Source organism: Thalassophryne amazonica, chromosome 19 (genome assembly GCF_902500255.1).
Source record: "Thalassophryne amazonica chromosome 19, fThaAma1.1, whole genome shotgun sequence".
Taxonomy (NCBI): domain Eukaryota; kingdom Metazoa; phylum Chordata; class Actinopteri; order Batrachoidiformes; family Batrachoididae; genus Thalassophryne; species Thalassophryne amazonica.
Window position 1 is genome coordinate 13,012,811 of NC_047121.1, and position 19,143 is coordinate 13,031,953.

Sequence of the window (19,143 nt, forward strand, 5' to 3'; positions counted from 1 at the left end):
GGGCACTGAAGTCCATCAGGTTCCTTCATCGATCGTGAAAAGCCGTCTCGGTTCTGCAACTTTCACCTGCAGTCATTCGATCAGCTCGTATAATACAGTCCTTTGGTACCAGCAGCCGATGGGCAACATGAGCCTTAAACTGATTGGATATATTGTATATAACCAATTGTTTGCAGCTATTGAGGAACATTTAAAAGAGCGTTTCAGTATCACTGGAGACGGTTCAGCCAAAGCTCAGCTTCGTGTATCACAACTGAGCGAAGCAGATGACAACGGTGTGTATTACTGTGCAGCGAGTGTGCACAGTGACTCAGTAACCGCCTGGTCCTTACAAAAACCATCTGATAAGAAGCCACAGAATGAAGAGAACACATCTGCAGCTCAGTGTAATAATGTCAGGACATTATCATTGATATCACCAAACAGCCAAACAGTACAGCAGGTCATTAACTAGAGATTAAACTTTACATTATTCTATCATTCATATTTTATATAACGGCTGAGTGGATCCTTGTCATTTGATTGGTGCTTTGTATGTCAATGTCACATGGATTATTCATCCCATTTGTGTTCCATTTAAGCCCCTTTCACACTGGCACAAACATAGAGCTGCGTATTGTGGCGTACCGTCTACGCCGAGTTGAGCAGCTCTACGCCCACTTTTAGCAGCTCCACGTTGAGTTTTTGCTCCCTCCGCAGCAATATGTTGAGGGCTACGCACGTAGGACGGAAGAAATTAAACATGTTTAATTTTTTTTGGCATTTTAAGCTAGTCTGCACAACACGGTGTTACTGCATACAAGTCTGTGCAACACGGCGTTACTGCATACAAGTCTGTGCAACATGGTGTTACTGCATACAAGTCTGTGCAACACGGCGTTACTGCATACAAGTCTGCACAACACTGGTGTTACTGCATACAAGTCTGTGCAACGAGGGTTACTGCATACAAGTCTGCCAAACACGGTGTTACTGCATACAACTCTGTGCAACACGGCGTTACTGCATACAAGTCTGCACAACACGGCGTTACTGCAATACAAGTCTGTGCAACACGGCGTTTACTGCATACAACTCTGCTGCAACACGGCGTTTACTGCATACAAGTCTGTGCAACACGGCTGTTACTGCATTACAAGTCTGTGCAACACGGCGTCTAATGCCATACAAGTCTGTGCAACACGGCTGTACTGCATACAAGTCTGTGCAACACGGCGTTACTGCATACAACTCTGTGCAACACGGCGTTACTGCATACAAGTCTGTGCAACACGGCGCACAGACACGGTACACATCCAAAAACTGAGTGCGTGCATCCAGAGTGAATCAGCTGGGAACATGATCAGGCAGCCACAGCGCCTCTGTGTGCATCAGAACAGCTGATCTAAGCTGATGGACGTGTTCGTGTGCTCAGACCAGGGAATCGAACCTCAGCTCAGGAATCCAGAAAACACAACAGAAACAGAACACAAACAGCAAGGTCGGTTGGTCACTCTCTTCTTCACTCTCTCTCTCTCTCTCTCTCTACTCTCTCTCTCTCTCTCTCAGGTTCTGATCAAACTTGAATAAGCACTGTGACTCTTCAAAATAAAAGCGCCATCGCTGCATGTCGGTGCGCTCATCAGTCAACCTGATCAATCAGGTCTGATCAAATCAGCCGACCTGATGGAGCAACTGGAGCTTTAACGTTTTAAAATGTCACAGCATTTTAAACTTCATTCATGGCAGCCTTTACCACAGCCACAATCAGCAGGCATCTGTACACAATGAAATGATCCACCTAGACCAAAAAAAAAAAAAAACATAAATAATTATGTTAAATTACTCTCCTGCATTCAGCATTCTGCTGGTACCACAGGACTGTATTATATGAGCTGATCGAATGACTGCAGGTGAAAGTTGCAGAACCGAACGGCTTTCATGATCGATGAAGGAAACTGATGGACTGCATCATCGACTGAACGGCTCATTAAGAGGGCCGGTTCTGTAGTGGTCTGGGCTTGGACTCTGTGGAGACAGTGGTGGAGCAGAGAACACTCACAAAGACCCATGCCATCCTGTCTAATGAGAGTCACCTGCCTGAACTCTGTCTTCGCCATCCAGAGAAGTTCAGTAAGCTCAAGATTTCGGTCATTAAGATGTTCTACAGAGAGACTGAGGAACTCATTTGTTCCGCATGCCATTAGGCTGCTTAATGAGGCCTCTTCTGGGAGAGGCAGGAGGGGAGAATGTGCTTTAGCAGCTAGTTTTTAGTTATTATTTATTTATTTCTGTGGTGGGCTTTGTTCCTTCCATTTTATTGTATCTTTTAATTCTATTTATCCTTGGAGCACAGGATAATGCACAATTTCCCTTGGGATTAATAAAGTATTTGTCTGTCTGTCTGTCTGTCTGACGTGCACCACACCGGTGCAGTACAGAACAGAACGCACTTCCAGAGGCAGAAATAACAGCTATGACTACATATGTGACAGTATGCAACTGTAAAAACCTCATGATACAGTCCACTGTTTTCCAAGTGCAACAACGTGTTCTGCACAGCCGACAGGAGTGAACCGAAAAAAAAAAACACGCAGCTGCAAGCAAATCTATGAACACACGAACACAGAAAAAACCTGTCTTGTGTCTTTGTCTCTCACCTTTATGCTGTCTGCTTTGTGTTTTCCTTTACTCACTCTCTTGGAACCTGTTCACGTATCTCTGCCTTTTCATCAGTCCACCTTGTGTTGTCCTCCCTATCCTGCTCCATGTATCATCCTTGGATTCAACCAGTCACACCCCTTTCGAGAAACTTCTCCCCACACATGCAGCTGTTTGCCAATCATTTCCTGTTCTATTTAAGTCCATTGTGTTCACCTCCTCACTGCTAGTTCGTTGCGTTTCACCGTCTTCGTCCCAGCTCTGTTTTTGCCTTTGCCTGATTGCCAGCCTGTGTTTTGACCCTGCTTTGTTTTTTTTGGACCCAGCCTTTGTCTTGCCCTTGATCACTGTGACGCCGTGTATTTTTGAACTTTGCTTGTTGAATGACCACGCCCCAGCCTGTCGATTCTCTGTACCGTTGCCCACGCTGACTGTCTATCTGTGTACCGTACTTTAATCAATGATTTTTTTTTTTTTAGATAAAGCCTTTTTCTTATTACCCTGTGTCCATGAGTCCTGCATTGTGTCCAGCCACCCAGTGTCTGCAGTCGTGACAGAATGAACTAGCCATCATGGACACAGCAGACTCAATCCACACCACCAAGAGGCCAGATATGGTTATATTAAGGAGATCTCGATCTAGAATTTTTTCTTTATCTGCTTTTGCGACTAGCCCCTCCCTGAGGGAGGAAATTTGATTTATTGGACCAGACTTATGAATTGATTGAGTGGAACACCTGGCTTTATGAATTCTTCCTGGAACTGTGAACGATCTGGACAATCTGTTCGTGGCCAGGTCCCTCCCAGCCTGAGTGTGACAACCAGAGCAGTACCTGCACACTCTCCTCTGCTCCCAGACCAGCAAATCTGATTGGAGCAACACTGGACGATGATTTTTCATCTGCGGCTGAGGGGCAGAACCTCCAGGACATGGCTACAGTATTTTTCAAGATACAAGATTTATTTTTTGAATACTGGGATAATTCAGACTGGCGAGACCGCCAGCAAGTCTTTTTTGGCACTAGATCAGATCCTGCAAGTGGAGCCAGCTCTCCTGAGAGCTTATCCAGAGCTCGTGGACATAAAGACACTGTTCAGACAGGGATGACTTCCCTCCTATATGGAAGACCTCGTAGACTTTCTGTTTGAGTCTGACATTTATGCTACCTGTTCCAAAGAACGAGTTCTATCACACTGTCCGACGCAGCGGTCACTTCACCTTGGCAGGCATCAGCACAGAAGCTGGCTGAATCTACTCAGTCTGAGACACCGAGTTTCAGCTCCATCCCTGAAGCTCCTATACACATTCCACAAAAACCTCGAGTGGCACCCGCACAGGATCAAGAGAGGAACGCTCACCTTTGATGGAACGCTCCGGGATCCTCCATACCTGTCCCTTCGGCGTATGTCCAGTCTGGTTTCAGTCGTCTCAAGTCAGCCACCTGTGCCTACACCCTGCAAGTCACTTACACTGCAGCCACGGTGCCCAGCTCCTTTGATCTCCTCATCCCAGGAAGCCAAAGCTTTTTTTGTTGCCCGACCCCTCTCTGACGATCACACCTCCAAGATCAGCGGATTTCTCGCCTCTGCAATCGCCAATAGAGCCATCGGGAAAAGTTATGTCGTCACAGAGCTCTGAAGATCCCACACCGTCAGCGGCTGGACCTGGTTATGGCGCACATGTGCCGGTTAGCAGCTAAATTCGACAGGGCATGCACCACGCTGTCAGCAGCTGGACTTGTCACGGCACGCACCTTGTCGTCAGTCACCGGACCAGCTGACTCTGCTATGCCCAAACCGTGGGAACCATCTTCAAGCGCCTCCTCTTCTCGTCCTAGCATCAAAGTCACCTCCTAAGAGGACTCTAGATTTCGAGACTAGCAGGCAGTGAGTTTTTTTCATTGCTTATTCTGCTCATGCTGTTTTTTTCCCTTCCCTCCTTCTTCTGATGTAGCAGCAGCACCGGTTGGTTTCCCTGTGTTTGATTATGTACCCGCCTGCATATTGCATCGAGCTATTGATTGTTATTCTCTGTACTCTGTGTTTCGGGGTCATTTTATTTTTCTGGCCCTCATACTGTTTGTTTTCTTTCATGAGTTCGGTCCTTTGTCAGTTTTCAATTTCAATTTATTTTCATTTATATAGCGCCAAATCAGAAAAGAGTTGCCTCAAGGCGCTTCACACAAGTAAAGCCTAACCTTACTAACCCACAGAGCAGCAGTGGTAAGGAAAAACTCCCTCTGAGGAAGAAACCTCAAGCAGACCAGACTCAAAGGGGTGACCCTCTGCTTGTGCCATGCTACAGACATAAATTACAGAAACAATACACAAAACGAAAATACAGGAAATGCTGTTGCTGCACAGGACATGTGGGTCTCCAGCACAAATACCACACCCATCTTTGGATGAAACTGCACCTTAAAAAGAGAGAAAAAACAGAATCAGGCATCAGAAAGACAAGAAATACAGTATAATTTGTCAGCATTAAACAACAAGAAAAACAGGAAATACGAAGGTGATTGCTGGCCACTAGCCCTAAGCTTCACTAAAAGACTCAGAATTTAGGTAAAGTTGAGGCTGCGGCCCGCTCCAATTCCTAATAAAATGAATTAAAAGATTAAAAAGCGTCGAACTATACTAAGCCAGTATACTAGCCATACAAAAGGGAAAATAAGTGCATCTTAAGTCTGGACTTGAAAGTCTCCACAGAATCTGACTGTTTTACTGATGCAGGGAGATCATTCCACAAAACAGGGGCACAATAAGAGAAAGCTCTGTGACCCGCAGTCTTCTTATTCACCCTAGGGACACAAAGTAGTCCTGCACCCTGAGAACGCAAAGCCTGGGCCGGTATGTAAGGTTTAACTAGGTAAGGTCAACTAGGTAGGGAGGTGCCAGTCCGTGAACAATTTTATAGACTAGTAGCAGAACCTTAAAATCTGATCTCACTGGGTCAGGAAGCCAGTGAAGAGACGGCAAAATGGGTCTAATGTGGTCGAACTTTCTGCTTTGTGTCAAACGTCTGGCTGCAGCATTTTTAACCAATTGGAGAGCTCTACATTGCAGTAGTCCAATCTGGAAGAGATAAATGCATGGATCAGGGTCTCAGCATCAGCCATAGACAGGATTGTTGTGTGGGCCGCCAGAAGAGGAGGTACTGCTGGCCCACCACCAGAGGGCGCCCTGCCTGAAGTGCAGGCTTCAGGCACGAGAGGGCGCTGCCGCCATGGACACAGCTGTCGCTCATTACCTCTTGACAGCTGTCACCCATCTACTCAACATCATCTCACTCCATAAAGACCAGACGTCATCTCCACCTCGTTGCCGAGATATCATACTTCATAGGAGGTAATACTCTCAGCCTTTTTGTGAGATTTGTAACTCTGTTATTGTGAGAATTTGCAGGAGAACCGGTCATTTGTGAGGAGGCTGTGCAAGATGGCGCTCCTTTTCAGCTGAGACCGCTGCAACATATTGAATGAGAGGTGGAGGTGGCATTCCCACCGTTGTTGTTACTGGGTGTACACACACCCACACTTGACTGTCTTTGTTCTTCGCCAGCAGTACCAGATCCGACAGTCGGGGACGGTGATCACCTGGGAATTCGGGACTTGGCGGCTCCAGTATTCACCAGGTTCTGGGGCGGCGGAAATCGTGTGGTTCCGGCTCTTCTTAGGACAGACGTCTTCTATCCTCGAGCCTGCCCACACGTCACCTCTGTGTATTGACTGTAATGATATTCTGTGATTGTCTGTATGTTCGTTGTGCACATTCACAACATTAAATTGTTACTTTTTGGCTCATCTATTGACCGTTCATTTGCGCCCCCTGTTGTGGGTCCGTGTCACTACACTTTCCCAACAGGATATCTCGGCCAGCGTCATGGACTCCGAGGGGCGTCACCCGGCTGTTGAACGACCAATGGGAGAGCAGGGAGCGCAGGCGTCTGCAGGAGACGTGATTGGTGAGCTGCAGCACATTCTCACCGCCTTTACGGCTCGGTTGGATCAAATGACTGAGCAAAACATCCTCCTGAACCGCAGGGTGGAGGCTCTCTCCGCACAGATGGCGGCGAGCGCTCAGGGCGCTGCTGCGGCTCGTCCTCCTGCCAACCCTGTGCAGGATATAAACGTTCCAGTGGTGGTTCAACAACCCCTCCCACCATCCCCTGAAGCATACATAAGCCCTCCTGAGCCGTACGGAGGTTGTGTGGAGACGTGCGCGGACTTTCTTATGCAGTGTTCGCTCGTCTTCGCACAATGTCCCGTCATGTACGCGTCAGATGCTAGTAAAATAGCTTATGTGATTACTCTGCTTCGGGGTAAAGCACGCGCCTGGGCTACGGCGCTCTGGGAACAGAACTCACGGTTGTTATCAGCATAAACTGGGTTTGTGGGGGAGTTCAGAACAGTGTTTGATCACCCTAACAGAGGAGAGACCGTTTCAACTGTGCTGCTGTCAATGAGACAGGGACGCGAGAGCGCAGCCGCTTATGCAGTCAACTTCCGCATCGCAGCTGCGAGGTCCGGCTGGAATAACGTTGCACTCCGCGCCGCCTTCGTAAACGGACTGTCGTTGGTTCTGAAGGAGCAGCTGGTAGCTAAGGAGGAACCGTGGATTTAGATGGGCTTATCGATCTCGTTATACGGTTAGACAATCGGTTGGAGGAACGCCGTCGGGAGCGAGGCAAAGGACGTGACCGGATACGCGCCGCCCCTCTCCCTTCCGGGTTCGATAAGGCGCCGCCCTCCCCATGCTCCACAGCCGCAGCGCTTTGTGGGGCAACAGCTCCCCCTGCTGACATTGTTAGGGAAACGCACAGGGCCAAAATGGGGAGGCTGATCCGTGGAGAGTGTTTTCTCTGCAGCTCAACTGAGCACACACAGAGAAACTGCCCCAAACGGCCAAAACGACAACAACCGCCCTTAGAGACTGGGCTAAGGAGGGGTCAAACCATTCAAGTGAGACACACACAAATTGCCACACGACTCCCAGTCACAATCCTGAGCTGGGATTTAACCCTTCAAGCCCGAGCACTGGTGGACACGGGGTCAGAAGGGAATCTGCTAGACAGCAGATGGGCAAGGGAGGTAGGGCTCCCTCTGGTGGCGCGTCCTTCGCCATTGCAGGTGCGGGCACTAGATGGCACCCTCCTCCCTTTACTCACACACAAGACACAACCAGTAACTCTGGTAGTGTCTGGAAACCATCGGGAGGAGATTGAGTTTTTTGTGACTCCTTCTACCTCCCGCGTGATTTTGGGCATCCCATGGATGTTGAAGCACAATCCCCGGATTGATTGGCCGTCTGGGGTGGTGGTTCAGTGGAGCGAAACCTGCCATCGGGGGTGTTTAGGATCCTCGGTTCCTCCCGGTTCACAGGCTAAGGAGGAGGTCAAAGTCCCTCCCAATCTGACGGCAGTGCCGGTTGAGTACCACGATCTTGCTGACGTCTTCAGCAAGGATCTGGCACTCACCCTTCCCCCGCACCGTCCGTATGATTGTGCCATTGATTTGGTTCCAGGCGCTGAGTTCCCGTCCAGCAGGCTGTACAACCTCTCACGACCTGAGCGCGAATCAATGGAGACCTACATCCGGGACTCATTAGCTGCCGGGCTGATCCGGAACTCCACCTCCCCGATGGGGGCAGGTTTCTTTTTTGTGGGCAAGAAAGATGGCGGACTTCGTCCATGTATTGATTACAGGGGGCTGAATGAGATTACGGTTCGCAACCGATACCCGTTGCCATTGTTAGATTCCGTGTTCACCCCCCTGCATGGAGCCAAAATCTTTACTAAGCTGGATCTTAGGAATGCGTATCACCTGGTTCGGATCCGGAAGGGAGACGAATGGAAGACGGCATTTAACACCCCGTTAGGTCACTTTGAGTACCTGGTCATGCCGTTTGGCCTCACCAACGCCCCCGCGACGTTCCAAGCCTTGGTTAACGACGTCTTGCGGGACTTCCTGCACCGATTCGTCTTCGTATATCTGGACGATATTCTCATCTTTTCTCCGGATCCTGAGACCCATGTCCAGCATGTACGTCAGGTCCTGCAGCGGTTGTTAGAGAACCGACTGTTTGTGAAGGGCGAGAAGTGCGAGTTTCACCGCGCGTCTTTGTCCTTCCTGGGGTTTATAATCTCCTCCAACATCGTCGCCCCTGATCCGGCCAAGGTTGTGGCGGTGAGAGATTGGCCCCAACCAACAAGCCGTAGGAAGCTGCAACAGTTCCTCGGCTTTGCTAATTTCTATAGGAGGTTCATTAAGGGCTACAGTCAGGTAGTTAGCCCCCTGACAGCCCTGACCTCTCCAAAAGTCCCCTTCACCTGGTCGGATCGGTGCGAAGCCGCGTTCAAGGAGTTGAAACGACGGTTCTCTACTGCGCCAGTTTTGGTGCAGCCCGACCCTAGCCGCCAGTTCATGGTTGAAGTGGACGCCTCTGACTCAGGGATAGGAGCCGTGCTGTCCCAGAGCGGAGAGACCGATAAGGTTCTTCACCCGTGTGCCTACTTTTCCCGCAGGTTGACCCCGGCTGAACGGAACTATGACGTCGGCAATCAAGAACTCCTTGCGGTGAAAGAGGCTCTTGAGGAGTGGAGACACCTGTTGGAGGGAGCGTCTGTGCCGTTCACGGTTTTCACTGACCATCGGAACCTGGAGTATATCAGGACCGCCAAGCGGCTGAACCCCAGGCAAGCCCGCTGGTCACTGTTCTTCGGGCGTTTCGACTTCCGGATCACCTATCGCCCCGGGACCAAGAACCAGAGATCGGATGCCTTGTCCCGGGTACACGAAGACGAAGTCAAAACAGAGCTGTCGGATCCACCGGAGCCCATCATTCCGGAGTCCACTATCGTGGCCACCCTCACCTGGGACGTGGAGAAGACCGTCCGGGAGGCCCTGGCACGGAGCCCGGACCCTGGAACCGGTCCGAAGAACCGTCAGTACATCCCACCAGAGGCCAGAGCTGCTGTCTTGGACTTCTGTCATGGTTCCAAGCTCTCCTGTCATCCAGGGGTGCGAAGGACCGTGGCAGTTGTCCGGCAGCGCTTCTGGTGGGCGTCTATGGAGGCAGACGTCCGGGAATATATCCAGGCCTGCACCACCACGTCTTCTATCCTCGAGCCTGCCCACACGTCACCTCTGTGTATTGACTGTAATGATATTCTGTGATTGTCTGTATGTTCGTTGTGCACATTCACAACATTAAATTGTTACTTTTTGGCTCATCTATTGACCGTTCATTTGCGCCCCCTGTTGTGGGTCCGTGTCACTACACTTTCCCAACAAGGATGGGATGAATCTTCGCTATATTTTGAAGAAAGCAGTCCTCATAATATTTCTAATGGTCAAAGGACAATGTAGGATCAAAAATTACCCCAAGGTTCCTCACTTTGTCAGTGTGATGTATGACACACTACCCTAGGCTAAGCGTTAACTGGTCAAATTGATGCTGATGTCTCACGGGACCAAGAATGATCATTTCAGTCTTATCAGAGGTTAAAAGTAGGAAGTTTCTAGATATCCAAGGCAAGGCAATCAAGGATTTTATGTGAATGAGATTACCAGCAGTTATCGGCATGTATAACTGAGTATCATCAGCATAGCAGTGAAAGGTAATCCCAAAACGCCATAATATGTGCCCAAGGGATGCTATATAAAGGGAGAAAAACAGGGGGCCTAAGACGACCCCTGTGGAACCCCGACTTTCATGTCACTAAGGTTAGAGGTAGTGTTATTGTACAAAACATAGTGACAATGATTGGTATGACATCAACCATGCAAGGACACTCCCAGTAATCCCAAAGTGATTTTCCAGCCTATCAAGTAGAATATGATGATCCACGGTATCAAATGCAGCACTGAGATCTAATAGTACAGAACCATAGTGTAGAAGATCATTCACTTTAGTGAAAGCCGTCTCTGTGGAATGGTATTTTCTAAAAGCAGACTGCAGTGGCTCAAAAAGATTATTCTCAGTGAGGTGGTCCATGAGCTGCTGTGAAACCACTTTTTCCAGAATTTTAGAGCAAAATGATAGATTTGATATCGGCCGATAGTTTTTCAATACACTTAGGGTCAAGATTAGGTTTCTGAAGTAATGATTTAATCACTGCAGATTTGAAACATATAGGAACAGATCCAGAAATTAAAGAACGATTAATAATTTCCAGCACAGTCGGGCCAAGAATGGGCCACAGGTCCTTAAACAGTTTTGTTGGTATAGGATCAAATAAACAGGTTGTGCTTATTTGTTGACGTTACGAGTTATGTCAGCATGCCTAGTGAGATATTATCAAATTCTGTAAATCTAGGTAATACCTCAGTAATACCTCGTCCTTTTGCTGCTTACTTGTTTTCAGTCCCAGACCCGTTAGTACTGTATCAGTAATCGATTTCTCCCTGTGTAAGTCTTGCCAGGGTTTTTGTGATTTGTATTTCTCCTTCTAAACAATTGGGTTCCGATAATGGATTTTTTTCTCGGTGCATTTATCGTCATTGGTCTCTGCAGTATTTCCTTTTGGTGGCCATTTTTTCCCTTGTACTCTCCGATAAAGCATGTTTCTTGCTCCTGTTTTTTCTCTGGTCATACCTGGTTTTGGTCTGCCTTTAGTGTTTGTGGGGGTCAATTTGTGAGCAGTGTCGTTTCCTGGTCAGTTTTGTTCACAGTGCCAGCCAGGAGGTTTTTTTGGGGGTGGGGGGGTTGTGCCTCTGCATTTCTTCTCTCTCCTGCCTTGCTCACATTTGAGGCTCCTCCATGTTTAGGTTCCTGGTGTTACTGTATGTTTGGTTCTGGAATTATGTGGGGTTCCTGCTCTGCGGCTTTACTCGGTGTGGCTTCTCCTCTGTTGCTTTACAGTGTTGGTTTTTTTCTGGTTTGGGTTTTGTGCCGAACCAAAAAGTCTTTTCTTGAAACAAGAAAGAGCTGAAGAGAAGGCACATGTCCATTTGGGGCATGACAGAGCACAAACTGCTGTGTTCAGCAGCATGAAATACCAGCACAAAGTGGACACTAGACGCAAAGGAGTTTGATTTACCTAATTACTATTATTACTGTTATTATTTTAATTATTGTATGACAGAGCCCTTTGTGTTATTTTGAGATAGTTTTTTCATACACAAATGGATGGATGGTGGTAAGCAAAAGCATCCTGAGCAAATTGGTCCTAGGTGAGGGTGATTACAAAACCTTTATGATGGACAAATAATCAAATAATGTCACCTTGCCTGGATTAGGTAACTGGAGCTTCCACCTGGAGTCACGCATAGGGGGAGTGAATGCTGGGTCGCCGGATCTACAACCATGGTGCTCGGTCGGGCTCAGCACCCTCTCAAAACAAAAAAAAAACATATGGTCTTACCTATATGTGGGCTCATAATCCACAAGAGGAGTGTAAAGGGTCTGGTGCACTGTTCTACAGTCAGTGGATAGGTACAGATGTTAGCAATGACTGACACCTGCAGTCATTCTGACAATAAATTGTAATTGGGCCCAGGAGATCAAACACACTGTGGGAAATAGACTGTGGCTGTGTAGATTTTAATTAACTCGGGAAGAACCAAGAAAGTCCGTCCCCTTTGCATCTCCTATATCAGCGAGGTGCTCAGTAACACAAACACATTCAGATGTGTACCACAAATGTGCACAGCTGATCATAGACAGCTGGCACACCACAACTTACCTGATAACTGATGTGTTTTATTTTGACGCAGTGTTTTGCCGCAAATCTTTTCAAATTATAATTATAAACATATATAAATTAATAAGAAATCTGTGATCAAAGCAAAGATTTGATAACACCAAAACAATACAATTCTAAAAACCTGTTATGTTTGATAAAGCTTAAAAGTGTACTCCCTTTATATTTTAAACACAATCTGACTAAATGTAATATATTATCAGTGGTGGGCACAGATAACCAAAAAATTAACTTCGATAACAGATAATCAGATAACTGAAAAGTTATCTTCAATAAAGATAAAACAATAAACCACCAATAAAGATAAAACAATAAACCACCCAAAAATGTATCGGAAGTTACAGATAACCAATAAATTCCAATATTATCTCTGGCACATTTACAACTACTAGTAAAACAAATTTAATAGCTTCTAGTAATATTAAAAATAAGAACAGACCCAAACAATGAGACCACACCTTTTTCTTTCAACATTCTGCCCCTGCTGGAAGCTCTTGCTTACTACAGCACTCCCAGTACAGAGGCACACCGAGAACAGCCATAAAGCCAGCTCTCTATCAATTACAATGCTCCGGTCAGGCGGAGGTCTTGAAAAATAAAGTCATGCTGAGTTATGGTTTTGATTTATAAATAACATTAATACCAATAGAATAACTCTATTAATGTCAATTCTGTCATTTGTACAAAGTTAAAATATAACATATATCTTTTAATGTTGAATAATGCACTAATTCTGAGGTTTTGTAACAAACAGACAGATCGCAAAGGATTCTGGGTAAAAGTGCCTCTGCTAAACACTGATTGGTTCAGTCATTCATTATGTAAACCAACACGTTAATGTGACGTCTGTTGTGTGTTGGTGCTTAAAGATAAATGTGCTTTTGTAAAATATTCCATTTTTTTATTTGTAAAAACAGGCATTTTTACAGAGCCCTGGAAGTGTCATCGCAAAATGTTTTGCATGTGGAGAGAATGTGCGCACGTTTTATGATGTTGTAAAATGTGCTTTACACTGTGCGAGATGATTTTTCATGCAGGAATTTTTTGGACCGAGTTTCAGGTTCATCGTGCGTCCTGCATCGTGTAGTGTACATGAAGTATCAAGCTGCGGTCAACATCTAACGATCACCTCCTGATCGCCGATCGTATGGTCGAATGAGAATCAAACCTGTTTGATATATTATTGTGGTCGGCGGCCGTCATGAGAGTTTCCTGCTGCTGAAAAGCTACAAGCATCCAAACGCTTACACTGTGCCTGTGCAAACACTGCAGAGCTGGCTTGTAATGTTATTATTATTATTATTATTATTTATTATTTTGCTGTTGTTTTGTTTTGTTTTTAAACTTCATTTGTAAAAAAAAAAAAAAAAAGCCATTTGCAAAGCCAAAAAGTTGGTTTGACAATCATCTGATAGAACCGGGGTCAAAATAAATAGAACACTGCCATCTACTGGTTCCCAGACGCTTAGTACTTAGGGCGAATACTGCCATGAGCACTACTGGCCAGTAGATGGCAGTAGAGGCCTTGAAAACAAAGTTCCAGATAATCCCTGCCTGCTACATTTAAAATGCGTGGAATTTAACAAACGCAAACACAAAACCAACGTCTATAAACGCAGAGAATATATTCAAGAGAGTTTTAGGCACTAGAGTTTAATGCTGTTGTCCGTGGAGCCTGAACAGAGTGTCTGAAATGCATTTTTCCTACGTGACGTACAGAGATTACATCATCGTACCCATAATGCACTGCGGGGCACAGCATGTGCTCACAAAACCTTAAAAATTAGCACATTATTTTAAAACTAAAACATATATCTGATATTTTCACTTTATAAAACTTCAGACATGACAGTAATTTTAAATAACTTGTTCTTGACCTTGCTGAGAGAGGGTTCCACCAGTCGTTCCCAGCAGACCCTCACGATACGTTTGGGCCTGCCAGGTCTTACCGGCTTCCTATCCTCCCAGCGGATCCAACTCACCACCAGGTGGTGATCAGTCGACAGCTCTGCCCCTCTCTTCACTTGAGTGTCCGAGACACGTGGCCGAAGGTCAGATGATACGACTACAAAGTCGATCATCGACCTCCGGCTCAGGGTGTCCTGGTGCCACGTGCACTTATGGACACCCTTGTGCTCGAACATGGTGTTCATGATGGACAAACTGTGACTAGCAGAGAAGTCCAACAACTGAACACCACTCGGGTTCAGATCGGGGAGGCCATGCTTCCCGATCACCCTCCTCCAGGTCTCACTGTCGCTGCCCACGTGGGCGTTGAAATCCCCCAGGAGAACAATGGAGTCCCCAGTCGGAGCGCTATCTAGTACCCCTCCCAGGGACTCCAGGAAGGTTGGATACTCTGCACTGCCGCTCGGCCCGTAGGCAGAGACAACGGTGAGAGACCTGTCCCCGACCCGAAGGCATAGGGACGCGACCCTCTCGTTCACCGGAGTGAACTCCAACACTTGACGACTGAGCTGGGGAGCAATAAGCAATGCGACCCCAGCTCTCCGCCTCTCCCCGTGGACGCCATAAAAATGAAGTGTCCAGCCCCTCTCCAGGAGTTGGGTACCAGAGCCCAAGCTGTGCGTAGAGGTGAGCCCAACTATCTCTAGTCGGTATCTCTTAACCTCCCGCACAAGCTCAGGCTCCTTCCCCCCTAGCGAGGTGACATTCCACCTCCCAACAGCCAGGGGCTGTGAGCATGGACCGGGCCGCCGGGCCACCTGCCCTCGACCGCCACCCAATCCTCTCTGCACCCGACCCCCATGGCCCCCTCTGCAGGTGGTGAACCCACAGGAGGGCGGGCCCACGTCACTCTTTCGGGCTGAGACTGGCCGGGCCCCATGGGCTAAGGCCCAACCACCAGGCGCGCGAGCCGCAACCCCAGGCTTCGCAGGACCTGAGAGGCTGTTTTTGGAGCGGCTGCCCTCTTGTGCACACAATTCCTCCTGCTCTGTGCGCTGGACGCTGTATATAAAATCATTATTTTGTAGCGGATTAATCATTTTCTGCCAAACCTTGGATGCTGAAAACACTTCTAATCGCTTCTGGAATCACAGAGGACGGTTTCATCTGGATGCTTTTTTTCCCTCTCTTTCCTGCTCCATGTGGAATGTATTTTGAACAGCTTCAGGGAACTATTTTAATGTTTTTATAGCTTGATAAAACAGTTCCTAGCAGTTATAGTGCAGCGGCTAAGAAAATATTTAGAGCAAAATCGTGCAAATGGTGATACAAGCACCAAAGTTCGCACAAATACTCCTTAGACATTACTCTTTGGAACAAACTGACTGGCCACTTGAATTTTCAATAGTGGGCCAGGTAGGGGTCAATTGAAGAATTACACAGGGGTTGAAATTAAAAATGCTGAAATCATTTTGAAAACTACACCACATTATTTGTCTGATCGTAAAGATTTCAAAAAGGTATAGTTTTGACTATCTATGCCTGAATGATCAGAAGTTATGGGGTAAAAACAGCAAAAATGGTGACAAAGGTCAGTGTCAGTTTGTACAGAGGTCAAAAGTTAAAGTTGCTCTAATTTTGGTAAAAAGTGATACACATTATTGGTTGAGCTAATAGGATTAATAAATGGAATAGTTTTAATTGTGTTGAATGTTTGGTCTCCAAAGTAAAGGTCAAACAAGATCAGCGTCCATTGGATTCTATGACGTGACATATGTTACCCTGTAACATGATAACTAAGCATGATACATGATGCAAACTATTCCTTTTTAAAACCCTGTTACCTCAACTAATAATTTGCATCATTTTTTTTTACCAAAATTGGAGCAACTTTAACTTTGACCCCTGTACAAACTGAAACTGACCTTTGTCACCATTTTTCAATCAATCAATCAATCAATCAATCAATCAATCAATCAATCAATCAATCAATCAATCAATCAATCAATCAATCAATCAATCAATCAATTTTTTTTATATAGCGCCAAATCACAACAAACAGTTGCCCCAAGGCACTTTATATTGTAAGGCAAGGCCATACAATAATTATGTAAAACCCCAACGGTCAAAACGACCCCCTGTGAGCAAGCACTTGGCTACAGTGGGAAGGAAAAACTCCCTTTTAACAGGAAGAAACCTCCTCAGGGAGGGGAAGTCTTCTGCTGGGACTGGTTGGGGCTGAGGGAGAGAACCAGGAAAAAGACATGCTGTGGAGGGGAGCAGAGATCGATCACTAATGATTAAATGCAGAGTGGTGCATACAGAGCAAAAAGAGAAAGAAACAGTGCATCATGGGAACCCCCCAGCAGTCTACGTCTATAGCAGCATAACTAAGGGATGGTTCAGGGTCACCTGATCCAGCCCTAACTATAAGCTTTAGCAAAAAGGAAAGTTTTAAGCCTAATCTTAAAAGTAGAGAGGGTGTCTGTCTCCCTGATCTGAATTGGGAGCTGGTTCCACAGGAGAGGAGCCTGAAAGCTGAAGGCTCTGCCTCCCATTCTACTCTTACAAACCCTAGGAACTACAAGTAAGCCTGCAGTCTGAGAGCGAAGCGCTCTATTGGGGTGATATGGTACTACGAGGTCCCTAAGATAAGATGGGACCTGATTATTCAAAACCTTATAAGTAAGAAGAAGAATTTTAAATTCTACTCTAGAATTAACAGGAAGCCAATGAAGAGAGGCCAATATGGGTGTGATATGCTCTCTCCTTCTAGTCCCCGTTAGTACTCTAGCTGCAGCATTTTGAATTAACTGAAGGCTTTTTAGGGAACTTTTAGGACAACATGATAATAATGAATTACAATAGTCCAGCCTAGAGGAAATAAATGCATGAATTAGTTTTTCAGCATCACTCTGAGACAAGACCTTTCTAATTTTAGAGATATTGCGTAAATGCAAAAAAGCAGTCCTACATATTTGTTTAATATGTAATGACATATCCTGATCAAAAATGACTCCAAGATTTCTCACATTATTACTAGAGGTCAGGGTAATGCCATCCAGAGTAAGGATCTGGTTAGACACCATGTTTCTAAGATTTGTGGGGCCAAGTACAATAACTTCAGTTTTATCTGAGTTTAAAAGCAGGAAATTAGAGGTCATCCATGTCTTTATGTCTGTAAGACAGTCCTGCAGTTTAGCTAATTGGTGTGTGTCCTCTGGCTTCATGGATAGATAAAGCTGGGTATCATCTGCGTAACAATGAAAATTTAAGCAATACCGTCTAATAATACTGCCTAAGGGAAGCATGTATAAAGTGAATAAAATTGGTCCTAGCACAGAACCTTGTGGAACTCCATAATTAACTTTAGTCTGTGAAGAAGAGTCCCCATTTACATGAACAAATTGTAATCTATTAGACAAATATGATTCAAACCACCGCAGCGCAGTGCCTTTAATACCTATGGCATGCTCTAATCTCTGTAATAAAATTTTATGGTCAACAGTATCAAAAGCAGCACTGAGGTCTAACAGAACAAGCACAGAGATGAGTCCACTGTCCGAGGCCATAAGAAGATCATTTGTAACCTTCACTAATGCTGTTTCTGTACTATGATGAATTCTAAAACCTGACTGAAACTCTTCAAATAGACCATTCCTCTGCAGATGATCAGTTAGCTGTTTTACAACTACCCTTTCAAGAATTTTTGAGAGAAAAGGAAGGTTGGAGATTGGCCTATAATTAGCTAAGATAGCTGGGTCAAGTGATGGCTTTTTAAGTAATGGTTTAATTACTGCCACCTTAAAAGCCTGTGGTACATAGCCAACTAACAAAGATAGATTGATCATATTTAAGATCGAAGCATTAAATAATGGTAGGGCTTCCTTGAGCAGCCTGGTAGGAATGGGGTCTAATAAACATGTTGATGGTTTGGATGAAGTAACTAATGAAAATAACTCAGACAGAACAATCGGAGAGAAAGAGTCTAACCAAATACCGGCATCACTGAAAGCAGCCAAAGATAACGATACGTCTTTGGGATGGTTATGGGGAAAACCTGGTCTTGTTAGGAGAGACGGCATCCATCCCACTTTGGATGGAGCAGCTCTCATTTCTAGAAATCTGGCCAATTTTCTTGGATCCTCCAAACTGTGACTGTCCAGCGTTGGGACCAGGAGGCAGAGCTGTGGTCTTATACACCTCTCTGCAGCTTCTCTCCCCCTGCCATCCCCTCATTACCCCATCCCCATAGAGACGGTGCCTGCTCCCAGACCACCAATAACCAGCAAAAATCTATTTAAGCATAAAAATTCAAAAAGAAAAAATAATATAGCACCTTCAATTGCACCACAGACTAAAACAGTTAAATGTGGTCTATTAAACATTAGGTCTCTCTCTTCTAAGTCCCTGTTGGTAAATGATATAATAATTGATCAACGTATTGATTTATTCTGCCTTACAGAAACCTGGTTACAGCAGGATGAATATGTTTGTTTAAATGAGTCAACACCCCCGAGTCACACTAACTGTCAGAATGCTCGTAGCATGGGCCGGGGCGGAGGATTAGCAGCAATCTTCCATTCCAGCTTATTAATTAATCAAAATCGTAGACAGAGCTTTAATTCATTTGAAAGCTTGTCTCTTAGTCTTGTCCATCCAAATTGGAAGTCCCAAAAACCAGTTTTATTTGTTATTATCTATCGTCCACCTGGTCGTTACTGTGAGTTTCTCTGTGAATTTTCAGACCTTTTGTCTGACTTAGTGCTTAGCTCAGATAAGATAATTATAGTGGGCGATTTTAACATCCACACAGATGCTGAGAATGACAGCCTCAACACTGCATTTAATCTATTATTAGACTCTATTGGCTTTGCTCAAAAAGTAAATGA